Consider the following 14034-nt stretch of genomic DNA (forward strand, 5'->3'; position numbering starts at 1 on the left):
AAATGAGGTGAACACAAGGCCAGGAGATTCAGTCAAAAATTACTCTGTCATGAATGTTTTAAATCATACTTTGAAAAATATTTGGATATTTTAGATCAGCTTTTTGAACTACCTTTTTCTCCATCATGCCTCACTTCAAATTCCAATCCAGAACCCAAGAATGTATGGTAAAAGGCAACATGCTTTGACAACCCTATGATTTTACCTTCTAATACACCATGATAATGCACTACCATGATAATTCTTAAGTATAAGAGTCTTAAAGTATAATCTCACATGACACTGAAGAAGTTATTACCTTCCTGTCCACGGGGAAAAAAATCTCTTTATGAATTTGAACTCCATATTGGTGCATTCAATGAAAAAAAATGCAAGGCCCTAAAAAGCAAAGTCACAATGAACAAGGAAAGATGATTTGCTGTTTCTCACTGCTTTGTGTCTTGACACACAGTGGCAGGTTTTCATTTCAGAGAAAGTATGCACATAAAAATCTCACACCTTTAAATAGATACATGAAATCCTACTCTGAAAACAATTTCAGAACATTCTGACAGGTACCATTTATACACTGCAGGGTTATAATAAAGCCAGCCTCCAGATTTAAGTAAGACTTCCTATATTTTTTAGTTTTTTCCCATACCAGACATCCCCTTTCAAGGGATGGCTAGCAGTTCATCTTTGAATCTGACTAGCACCAGGGGCACTCCCTAGTCTCAAATTTGCTTGGGTATTCATTGTTCCCTGATCTCTGCTGTGATTTAAGACATTCTTATCTGCTGAACTCCAATAGTAAGTCTGAGTTTGCCATCCAGGAGCATCACCTGGAAGCCCTCAGAGGAAGAAATTAGGGGATGTATCTAGCACAGCACGAGGCAGGGATAGCAGAGAAAGGTATATTCTGGATCCCTTTCCCCACCCACGACGTGGTGGAGCCCAGTTCTAGTTCCATCTCCGTCTGAAGAGCCATTCCGACGTCTTGAGGGAGGGGGAAATGGAACTCCAGCGACTGGGTTTTTCAGGCCCCAAGCCTGGAGGGGAGAGGTGCCCTCCCCTCCCCTCACCCACGTGGTCCCATGGCTGGTACAGAGACAGCACACCGGGCGTGGAGAGGGGGCAAGAGAGAGTTTATTGTTGGGGGTTGTTAAATTTATAGGGTTAGGGAGAATCACAGGTTAACCAATTAGAAGTCTCAAGGGGCTTACAGGAACACCCAATCACAGGAAGGGGTTAACAAGGTCCAATGAGAAACACCTCAGGACACCTTCCCAGGACACCTTGTGTGGGAGACAATAGCTTCACAGGGGGTGTCTGGAAGAGGGAGACAGTGACACTGCAGAAAATACACAAACATGTTGAAACATGTTTTAACTACAGTAAAAACTTCTGTTTCCATAAGGTTTGAGCTGTTTTCCTCACCAGTCCATCTCTGACAGGACTTTTTCCACACTGCATATGGCAAATTCATTGCCACAGGTATAAACTTTCATTGCTCTTGAGATAGAAAGGTTTAGTTTTTTCCCTATGCTGTGGAGCTTTTACCAGGAGAGGTGTGCAGTACACTTGGAACTGACTGCCCCAGGGGTGGAAACACAGCCCCACCGTTTTCCATGGACTGATCCAGACTGCAGTGGAAAAGCTCCAGAACATCTGCAATACATTGATGATATCATCATATGGGGGAACACAGCAGAAGAAATCTTTAAGAAAGGGGAAAAGATAATCCAGATTCTCCTGAAAGCCGGTTTTGCCATTAAATGCAGTAAGGTCAAGGGACCTGCCCAGGAACAGTTCCTAGGAGTGAAGTAGCAAGATGGATGTTGCCAGGTTCCAACAGAGATGATTACAAACAGAGTTGATTAACAAAATAGCAGCTATGTTTCCACCAACCAGTAAGAAGGAAACACAGGCTTTCCTAGGTGCCTAGGTTTTTGGAGGATGCATATCCCTGAGTACAGTCAAACTGTGAGCCTCTCTATCTTGTGACATGGAAGAAAAACAACCTCAAGTGGGGCCCCGAATGACAGCAAGCCTTTAAGCAGATCAAACAAGATTGCCCACGTGAAGAGTTCCTGTCATATTGTGGAGACAAACTGAAAATGGAAAGCAGCTGTATGGAGACCCATGAGGCGAGTCACAGAAGCTACTGATGGACAAGATGGATCAAGTCAGGTTGCAGAACTGAGAGTCATCCAATTGGCTTTGGATATCGAAGAACGAGAAAAGTGACCGACACTCTAGGTCTGCACTGTCTTGTGAATGGTAGCAAATGCACTGTGGGGGTCGCTAGAGAGATAGAGAAGGGCCAGCTGGCAGCACAGAGGAAAACCCATCTGGACTGCTGAGATGTGGCAAGACATTGCTGCCACTCTTTTGTTTCTTGTCTTTGTCCTAGGGTTTTTGAGGGTGGAGCTACAAAAAAATTTAAGCCATTTCCTTTGTATCTTTGTGATTGCTGATTTTTTTTTCCCTGTCAGTAAACTGTTCTTTTTTACTTATATCTCCTCACATTTTACCTCTCTATACTGGTGGGGACAAAAGGGGAAGTGTTTAATTTATTGCAGTTCCCACCCCCATATTTGTCTTTAAACCAAGACAGAGATGTTATACTGAAATGCTGGACCTAAACAACAGTGAGCTATCCTTATTGCTAGTAATGATCTTTCTGAAACAAAACATGAGGCCCAGAAGTTGTCAGCTACTACCAGCATGAGCTAATATTAACAGTATGGGGATATTGGAGATCTAGGGATCCCATAAACAGGTGTCAACATATGGAGGATTTCATATATACCCTCTATGTAGACCATATGGTCTTCTGTGTAGCACTTTACAATTGAATTCCTTTGTAAAAAAGTTCAGCAATTACTTTCTTGGTGCCTTGGCTGCTAATTCTTATTTCATATTGTGTAGTGTCTTATCATCCTGTCATTCTTTTGTCTGTAAGAAACATAAGACGGAAGTTGTTTCAGTGTTCCCTCAGGGCATGTGGTATTTAATGTAGAAGCCAGAATTGCCGTGTCAAATAGCAAATGCTCAACTATTACTGGGTATAATCAAACCTTATTGTATACATTTATGTTCTTCATATGCCTAGGCTAGTAGCAATTTAGGAACCTAATGCAGTGTGTAGTGTAAGGGCACCTATCTTCTTTTTTATTAATGCAGCTATCCTAAATTTCTTGAAGATATCTAAAAGGGCTTTGCCTGTATGTCACAGTGACCTCAGTTTGTGCTGCATCAAAATGCTAAATACAGTGTGTTTGACAGACAATAGCGTTCTCTATTGATCAGACACAAGAGAGATGAACCTGATTCAAGAGCCTATGAATATTAATTAGGCCTGCTACTCCTATAAACAGTTAATCAGGGTGTTATTTTTGGGGCAAGTGTGCTGAGATTAGGTACATTGCTGAGAATTTTCTTCTTTTTTATACGATCTTGAAAACTTGGTATTGTAGGAATGTTAGGCTTACTTTTAAAAATCAGTAAATTTCCAGCTTTGGGGTTGTCAAGAAAATGGATACTGAAAGTGCTCCGACAAGCCCATACCTGTCTTTCTTACAGGGAGTGTTGTTTATGGCCATTTATTTGCTATTCAAAGGCATGATAGTTTCATTTTTAAAAGCAAATTCAAAAATGCTTTCTTTGCTGTTGCAAAGCTAACTTCCCCTCCCAAAGATGGTAGCAGGAGGAGAGTTCTCCTTCTTCTTTCTTCCCAGCCCACAAAATATTTGCAGCATCTGGCATATATTTCTCCTTACAGAATGTTGACCTCATCTAGATGTGGGATCAGGGTCACTTTAACTTAATCACACCATTGCAGAACATTTAAAAAAATGGTTTTACAAGTAATAACCTTCTATGTCTGAGGGAGGAAAGAGCAAATCCAACACAAAAAAACTTTCTGGATAGAATGGCTGCTGCTACAAAAAAACCCCAAATAACTAATTCGATAATTAAATGTATGTGTACAAAGATTTCTGCTTTAATGTATTACGTTCATTCACCAGGCTCCATGTCACACTTACAGGTTTGTATATCTCAGGAGAGAAATCCCGTACTGTTATATAATTCTCCAGGAACACATAAAACCTTCCTTAACAGTGTTTCGTAACGGATAATGCTTGGAAGTGCTTTTTCTAAAACAGTCTATGTCTTGGTGGATTATAGGGGAAAAAAAGACTATGTTATCCCAATGTGTTCCATTAATGAAAAAGCTGAGGAAAACAGAAAAGAAACACACAAACCTCAGAAAATCAAAGACCAGCCTTCCTAAGAAATTCCTGAAATCCATAAGTCTGCATTTTTCCAAGAGAATCCAAGACTGGTTATTTATATTTATAACTTACAGAGCTATATTGTTCTGTAATGGTGCAATCTCTACCTTCCTGGTGAGCCCCACAGCAAAGATCTAGTTACTAAACTCAAAATTAAATAGGGATCTCAGAAAAAGTAATTTGCCTGTCTTTCGAGACTGTCAAACAAAAGGATATTAGTAAATATGTTTTAAATACTGTTCTGTACTTGCTCATCTTTGCTTTTTGAGAATATTTGTCTGATAACAGGGAGAAACAAATTGGGGTGGGTATGTGTGTGTGTGTACATTTCCCTCAGGATTTGACTGAAGACTTTAGTATGTACTGTGCTTAATGGTATGCTTTTTTTAATTTTCCTGAGCAGAAGGTCACCCTACTGCCAGCAATATGATACTATGTGACTGTTAGGATGTGATTCTGGGCCCAATTTGCATCTATATTTGCAAACTAACCCAAGCCAGAAGAGGAGCTGAAGTGGAGGTGTGCCACCATCCACACTGTATGCAGCTGTGGGCACTGTGGCACATTTTGCCCTGTGTCAACAAATACCATCTCAGAAGATGCCCAGACTCTGAAAGCTTTTCTCCCCCTTCTTGCAGTTCAGCAGCAGGACCAAAGAACAGATCCTGTGTTCTTTTCTGGTTCAGAGGTAGCCACTAACTCTACCCAAGAGAAGTCATATACCTGCATACAGTTCTACTTTCCAGCAGTGTGCCACTGAAGGTCACTGCTCACATTAGCTATATAAAGCCTTGCTTGATACTCAGATCTGGAAAATATTTGTAGCCACTTCCCCCCTGTTTAATTTTTAACTGGAGCTTTTCTTGAACAAAAGCTAAATGAGTAAGCACTTCCACAGTCTGGGGTTTGAGCCTGTTTCCAGAGGGTCCTTTGAGAGCCCTTCCAATTATTTGCCTTCAGATGGGCTCTTGAGTTTAGCTATTAATCTTTCTTCATAAATAAATCACAGTTGTGCACTAACCCTTCTTTGTTACTGTTCTCTCGATTTTTTTATACTTTTCTGGTAACGAATTTAATGCAATTTTATTCATGTGGTCTTACAAGCATAATGAGCAGATGGAAGTGCTCAGATTACGGTTAAAACCAGCTTAAGTGCAACTGTTCATCTTTTGTAACAAAATCAATGAATACAAAGATTAATATCTGACTAATTTTAATTCTTCTGTTTTTCCTCAAACAGCCATTCCCAATAGGTGTTCTGCTGGGAAAAAAAAAGCAGGGTTCCAAGGAGGATTTACAGAGAAGAGATGGAGAAGGAGCAGATGAGAGACACTAACAGAGTTGAGTGTTACAGGAAAGAACTTTACAACCCTCTCATTCATCCCAACTACTTCCAGGTTGGGATAGATTGTTTTTTGTGTAAGGCACTCTGATACAAAGAGCTTATGGATAATAGAAAAACTGAGAAGACTGGTGACGTCTTGTTTATTGATACTGTCAAGTGGCAATGGGTATAGAGGTGTTTAAATTAAATGGGATTTAATGACACTATGCACTTTTCTCTAAGAGGGCTTCCATGCTAAATAAACCAACCACCTGGAGAATGGAAGTAGTTATGACAGGAGGGATATAGCAGCTTTGAACTTAATAAAAAGTTCAAATGCTCACATAACACTGTGCTGGGTCATGCATCTAGTATGGAGCAGAAGATACTCAGGGAAAATGAATGCACGATGACAGCCGAATTGCCCAAACCATGTAGCTTTTTTAGCATAGCAGAGAGAGCAAAATAAAGAATAAAGCTCCCTTTTGGGTCCTCCCAGAGAGTGAAAATTAAGTTTCCCAGACCAAAATGCCAGAGACTGTAAAAATGCACTCTATTTAGGGATTGATATAGTGCTGCAGCTGATATCCTTTTCCTTTGGAAGTGTGTTAGATCTTTAGTGATCACTGCAGGCCAAGACTTTGTCATATTTGAGAAATAAAATTATAGGATGATTTTAAAAAACTTAAAAAGATTTTTCAGTCTTTATTGTGTGTACTAATTCCTTTTTGACCCTGAAACCAGAACCTGTTTTCTTCACTGACATGTTTGCTCTGCTTTTTTTGATACACAACAATTTCAGCAGGTAATGAGTTGTATGTTCTGGTTTTTGTAGGGCTGTTTCCTAGTTTTTGGTTAGTGTAGTTTTTGCAATGAACTTTTTATTTTTTCTAAAGCATAAAATTGCACATGATGTGTGGCAAATAGACTGAGAGAAAGTAGAAGGGCGAGTTTAATGTGGAGCTTTAACATTTGCAGCTTAGCCAAGAATTCTCTCATAAGTGATGGAAGAGTTTGCAGTGGTAGCCACATGTGTAGGAGTCTCCTCCCAGCATCTCCAGTCATGCTATGCTTTCGTGTAACCCTGACAGAGCACACAGAGCTGGAGGATTGAGGGGCCACACAGGCAAATCTGGGGGCTACCTTGAACCGTAGGCTGAAAAATTTTAGAAGATACTAAATTATGGAGGAATGGGGGAAGATGTGAACACTGAAAAGAAAAAGAGGTCCTTTCTTTCTGAGGATGCAGAAGGAAAAAATAGAAAAAGGATGTAAAACAAAGAAAAGAAAGGCAGAATTTCCATAGCTGTTTTTCAAGGAAGAAACCCAACAGTCTTAATAAACAGCGCTGTCTCACTTCAGTTCATTTCCTTTATGGAAAAGGATTTTTTAGTGGTTTTAAGACCAGCCCAATGAGATTCAGGACATTTACCTTCCAACATAGTACTGGTCAGGAACAGAACAAGTTTTTTCTTCTCTCCTAGTAATCATGATTCTGTTTTTTAATTATTCCCATCAATACCTTGAAATATTGATTTATTGCTTATCTGCCTATTCCACTTCTTGATGAAACACTCTTTTGGCCAGTTGCCATGGAAGTAAATGTTGGAGCTTTAGGATGTGGTCAGATGGACCAGATGTTATCACAGCCCATTTGTTTCTCCTCCTCTGTCAGCCTCCACCCAAATGAAGGCAGACACCCAGCTCTCCCAGCATTCATCTGCTCTTGCACAGTATTACTTAGTTTAGTTAAGCAGCTTGCATCACCAGTTTAAGCTAAACGGCCATTTTTCACAATGACAAAGGTGAAGGGCATTCATGCTAAACGTGATGAGGTGGGCAGACAGAAGAGTTTAGAAGTGTTATCTTCCTAAATTCTTTCATCTTTAAGAGACACTCTGATTAGTTACCTCAGGGCATTTTGGCTCTCTTCTTGAGTTGTCCCAGGGACAAGGGGAGAAATGTAGATTTGTTTGAAACAGCTTTGAGAACAGCAGTTAAAAATATTTCTTGAACATACCATATATATATATATATATCTTCTGTTCTGCAAGCATTATTTTTCTTCTTTCTGATATCAGTGATGTGAACTATCTTCAGAGAATACCTCAAGGTAAATCATGCAGTTTCTTATTAACGCTGCTCTATCAGAGCATCCAAGTCAGTGCTAAGCAATCTAGCAAGTGGAAAAAATGGTGAGTCATTATTAAATTTATGAGAAGCTGGTTCATAAATCCTATATAATCACTTTTTCTGAACTGAGTTGGGAAAATCCTTTAAAGCTGCCTCATTCTATATGGCATCCACAGTAGCTCAGTGTGATAGAGAAGATTTACGTTTCCCCAGACAACTTCCCAGAGTCCTTGCTTTTCAGCTGATAGCAGGAAAAGAGCCTGTAGCAGTGCATTTCAAATTAGAGTCAGATTTAAAGTCTTCGAAGGCACCTGAATTTAAGCAAAGATTAGGCACATAAAAGCAAAATTACAACTCAAACCCCTTCTGTAATTCCCTCACTCTGGAATTATTGAAGCACCCTGAGTACCCAGCTTATTTACTTCAAGGCTTCCCATGTCTCTGCACATGGTCCTGATCTGAATAGCACAATGCCCAATAAGGATCCAAAGCTGGGATGTTTTTCCTCCCAGCTTCCTCATGGGGTCTGCTTCAGCAGCTCTCCTAGATACCTAATGCCTTAGGAAAGTCAAAGATTCATAGGTGGAAAATAAAAGAAAAGGAGCAAGATCAAAGCCTGATATTGAGTGTTGGTCCAGGGCAGTGAGATCCTGGGGTGTCAGGGGACGTCTCCAATGGCTCTTTCATGCCAGATCAGCTCCTCAAGCCTCTCTCTTGAGCTGCAGGTTCCAAGCAGGTGCATGTGCCCATCTCCCAAGATGGGCAATATTTTGAATCGCACTTTAACCTCAAAGTGCCCTGCTGGGTGCTCCTTGCAGGCCACCTCTTTGAGCTCTCAAACATGGCCCTGCTGCGATTCCTGGCAGCAGCATCTGCCTCAAAAGAAGGACAGGGCTCTGAGGTCAGTTTCAGTGCCCAAAATAGGGAGTCTCAGAGCTTAGCTCCAGCTCCAGCTCTCAGCAGTCTAGTCCTTGGAGTGGGAGTCTGGAGCTCACAAAGCCTTGCATCTGTGACTGAGTTTCTCCTGAGCTGAAACCAAAGTCTGGAAAGCCAGAAACTGTACTAGTGTGCCAAGAGCTGTCTAAAGCAATTTTATGTCATATTTTTAAAAGATTAGAATGTACTTTTTATCTTTGAATTGCCGAACAAGAGTTACATTTTTTACTTCCCATAGCTTTCAAATATTTCCCAGCTCCAGAACAGAATTTGTTACCTTGTTAATTTTGAAGGGTTTGAGTTTTTTGATGACCATCCCTCACGTTGCTTCTTAACCCCTTAGCTAATCAGCAGACCTACCAGGGTATGCTCCTGAAGTATACTTACTTGCATTTTACATCAGTGACTGCTGGAGTAGAATCAAAAAGCCTAATTGGGATTAAATATTCATATAAAATACAGAACATGTCAACAGCAGAAGCCAAACTGGCATGTTCTGCTTGCCTGCCTTTGCAATAGCTGTGTGTCTCTCTTTTACTCCATTCTCATTCTTGACTTTACTGACTCCTGCTTGTCACTGAGCTTATATATAGGGTTTTTCCTTCCTCTTTGATTTAAAACAGTAGTTGTAAGAGCTCAGCAGCTGCCAGGGTTATTCTTTTATTTAAGCCATCAGACTCACTTTGTTATATTAATAAATGAGAGACCATTTTCTTCAAAATGCTTTTCTCAGACTTCTGCCAGCTTAGAGACAATTTCTCCCAAAATTTACAGGGCTTGTGAAGATGAACAAAGTTTACAATGGCTCAATTCTCTGTAAGCATAGCAGATAGCTGCCTGAAACATGATCACCACCTAAACTATACATTTAATGTGATGCAATGTTTATTATAATGTGCTTCTTATGTATTTTATGATCCTCTGCTACAGTGTTAATAAAGATAGTCTAACTCATTGTTGTCTTCCAACAGAAAAAGTTATTACCCGAGGTTTTTCTTGTTTTCATTGACATAACCAAGTAATGAATAGGAAGGTTACTACTGCAGAGATTTTAAAAATAACAGACAGAAAGCAATTTAAGAATAAATTATCTAAAACTAGCCCTGATTTTTTTGGGTTTGTTTTTATTCCCTTGATTAATGGAGGGAAATTGTATATTTCTTCTTATTCAACTTTCTTTTTATTTGGATTTCTTTTGGAGTATATTGATTTTACTTGTCAGCATTTTTTTCCTTTCCTTTGCAGAAACTCTAAAGAGTGCACATCCTTCAAAACAACTGGCATGACACAAGACCAGCAGTGTGCATGTATAGATTATTAGGACCTTAAATAACTCTCATGTTGTGTTCAGTGATCTGAATTTTTATGCTGCAAATGTAAATGCCATGTTCAATTTTGCTTTCTGCTGCTGTATTGCAAGTATGAATATTGCCATTTTCTGTAAACCCAAAAAGATCTGGCCAGGCAACACCACTTCTGGACCTGACAGTGATGGCAGTGTTTCAGCTTCCATTAAACAAATGGGAAAAGACTTAAAAAATTAAACACAAAGTTGAATATTTCATAGCGACTTTGCTAAATGGGACTGGTCTTTCTCTTCCAGAGAACTCTACAGAAAGTGACTTCTTGGGGCAGGCAGAGACGTGCCGTGTCCAAGGTGTCAATCTGCAGGTGTGCAGGGACTCCTGTACCACAGGACTTCTCAGGCAAAGCTTTTCTCAGCTGGCCAAGCTGGGGGAGTGTGGCCTTAAAGATCTGAAACACAGACCTCGGAAAAGAGGTCATCATAAGAAGACTGGAGAAGCGCTGCTGCTCCTCAGCACCTGGCTTTCTTTTCATGCAAGGAGATCTTCAGATATCTTCCCCTTTCCTCCCTAGACCTTGGAGAAGATGAGACGGATCTTACCTGTGCATGGGTTTAGATATGAGCTGAGAAAATTAACAGCTGACTGAGGTTTTTTGTTCCATTTCCACGACAAAAGAAGATTCCCAGAGTTTTCAGGTGCCACTTCTTAATTCCTTCCCAGCATTGGGTGACATTGACTGTTTGATACCCATATCTCTGATGTAATGAGATCTTGTGGTAATTTGGGGGTATCTAGAAGGTGGAGGGGTGGCTGTGGAATGCAGGTATGTGGAGGCTGGCAGCATAGGATGTGCTCTGCCTGTCACTAGGGAAGACAAATAATTGCAGTGAGGAGCGTCGGAGCTGCAGATGCACCCGTACAGTCAGTCCACCAAACGGAGGCTGTGTCAATTGTTGATGAGACCTGGAAACAAAGATGTTGCTTGTTCAAGAAAGCTGAGGGGAGCTCAGTGAAGAATAAGGTGATGCTATTCAGCCCATCATCCCTCCCGGGCTACTCCACAGTGTGGAGGACACTGGATGAACTGAGGCATCTCTGCTTTGTAAAGCTAAATAGCCCTAGTAAAGCAGTGGCTGTGCCTTGTATCCCATTTTAGTTTCCTTGTGAACTGTAAAAATTCTATTACAAAATAAATAGCCCAGCAAGATCTTCTGGAAAGTTAAGTGTTAACAGTCTTTTGAGGATGTTCACATTTTCTCATGTATGTGCAAGCTTGTACTGGAATTGGTTTCCTAAAAAAGGGCTTATTGCTAAAATATTCTACATAATATTTGATAAAATTCTATAAAGTGCAGCTCATAAAATGCTGCAGAATGGCTTGTGTGGTACAAAGTTGTGAAGTGCATCTCATAAAATACTCTGAAACCTGTATCTTGAAGCAGAGGATAGATCAAATGCTGCAGCAAATTAATTTGGATGACACCTGGCTTTCACAGTGATGGGTTTATTATTGGAATCTGCTGTGCTGGTAGAGATGTGAGGAGGGAGGGGAGAAGGCAAGGGGAAGGGAAGCATGGATTGATATCTTGTGTGATGAGCCAGCCACAGCCAGGGAATATTTCTATACACAGAGGAATAGTGCTAGAAACAATACTTCTCCATCCCTCCCAGCACAATCGCCATTCTGAGCAAGGAGCAAAGCCACAGAAATCTCTCTCAACTGGGCAAAGATATCAGCTCCCTGGAATGTGGTAAACACTGTGTCTGCCTTCCGGTCTCTTAATAATACATATATGCTTGTTTCTCTTGTTCTGTGTAAGACGCCACAAGAAAGAAAATGGTTCCAGCTCCTTCCTTGGGGCTGTCAGGACAGATGTATCCCAACTGCCATGTTCATGGAGAATTTTTGTTGGAGAGAAGATTTTGTTGTACGGGTAAGTTCTGCACCTCACAGCACCATAGATCCTGGTATCTGCCGTACTTCTATGACCCTCACTGCTGCCCACAGTAATATTCAGTTCAGTGTTGACATCCCAGCTCAGGATCCTACCTATAGGATTACTCTTAGAAGGAATGTACATCCACAGAGGTCTGATTTTTGGTCTTGGAAGTGTTACCAAATCCTTAGTCTAGCTTCTGTATTGCTAATGGTTCACATATGATTCCCTACCCTTGTCCATTGCCTTGATAGAAATTTTAGGTCAACCCTTGTTTCAGTGTGACAAGTAACCTTTGCTAAAAAAAAAACCAAACCAAACAAAAACTCAAGGAAAAAACCTCCACGTTTCTCTCCCCTTTTACCACACATATCCTTGTTTGCCTTTCTCTGTCCTCTGTATCATATAAGTTGTACTCAAAACCATTGACCAAGACCCTGTCACCTTCAGGCATCCTGCCACTTCACCATTTTCCTTCAAATCCTTTGCCTTTTACATAAGAATGTTCTTGTGTTCCTGGATCTGCACTGGGAAGCACTGTAATGAGCACTATAACTTCCTCACATGCATCACCAAAGGCTTTTTACGTGAAAAGCCTCTGCTTGCTTCCAGATCCAAGATCCCAGCATAGCCAGCTACCCGGACCTAAACCCACTCCCATGCTATACACCTTACAAAGGAAATAACAATTAAGGGTATTTTTAACCTGCTTCCAACATCATCTAGAAACTTACAACAAAAATGAGGGCCAGTACCTTGTGACAGTTGGGTGCTGTGCTCACAGCCTCTGACCAGAACATGACTAGACTGAGTCATTAGCTAATATGTCAACAACACATCAACACATACGATTTTGGTAGAAATGCAGATCCTTTGGGTAGGGCCTTCTCCATATGGTGGCTCTCCTCTCCCTTAGCTCCCTCCTCTCTGTGTTGTACTAATCTGGTGCTGGTTTGTGTTTTCCTTGTGTCTTTTTTTCACTGTATCCTCTCCTACCCTATTTTAAATCATGATTTGCAAAGAATGCATGTGCCATCTGAATGAAATCAGTGAAGCACTGGTTGCATCTTCTAATTGCAGGCTTTGGACCACAGTCTACCTTGACTTTTGTGACTCATTTATTTCTCTGTGCTGCATTTCTGTGACTTTCCTATTCCTCTGTATATGTATAAAAAGTAAATATAATTATGGACATAAAAAGAGAGAAAAGTGCACATATATATGTGTGGACTGATTAATTTGTAAAATACGCACTATAAACCCATGTTTTTCTGGAGAGAGATGCTTCCCCTTCCTCCAGGGAAGAGGGGATAGAAAAACAGAGCCTTTTAAAGCACTTGGCCATTCTTCCACCTCTGTCACAAACCATGCATGAGATGTCAAGCTGTCACAGGTTTGTGACACTGGCTCACACCTAAAACATGTTCAAAATATCAAGCATTTGAGAAATCTTGTTGAAGTTGGGGAGACTAATTATGTACCTGAAATTGTCTACATGGCTCCTTGGGGCATACTAGCCTGAAGGTGCATTTGCACTGTGGCTGTTGTTTTAAACAAGTTGTAAAAGTACCCAAAGCCTGTCTGCAGCAGTGTTTGCTCCATTTTAAGCACTAACACTATTTCCACATTGATGAAACAGCTCTAAAACTTCCCACTGCAGAGAATAGAGGTGACATTGGGCTTCCTCATCCATCTTCCCTATTACACATTGCAGGGTGTCCTAGCTAGGACAACTGAGACCAGTTCATCATGGCATGGGTGTAACCCAAAACTGTGTATTCTATAGCCTTCCATGCCATTTCCCAGAAACTGTTGTCAACAGACTATTCGCACCCTCTGCCCATAGAGCCTGACTCCTCAGGCTATAAACTAGGTGTTAAGAGGCCTGTGAGATAGGAGGATGCTCTTGTCCTCACACCCTTTGTGGAACTCCCCGCCCTGAGGGAAGCACTAAGCATTCCTGCATGAACTGGAGGATATATAATCTTGGAGTCTTAGAACATTTTTCAACCCCTCGTGGGATCCAGAGGGAGGCTGCATCTCATCGCTCTCAACCAGACTTAGACCACCTCTGGACTGCAATCACCACTTTTGACCAGACTGCAACAGCTCTCCCACCA

This window comes from Pipra filicauda, unplaced genomic scaffold (assembly GCF_003945595.2).
Source record: "Pipra filicauda isolate LSUMZ 115617 unplaced genomic scaffold, ASM394559v2 scaffold93_size3172892_pilon, whole genome shotgun sequence".
Taxonomy (NCBI): Eukaryota; Metazoa; Chordata; class Aves; order Passeriformes; family Pipridae; genus Pipra; species Pipra filicauda.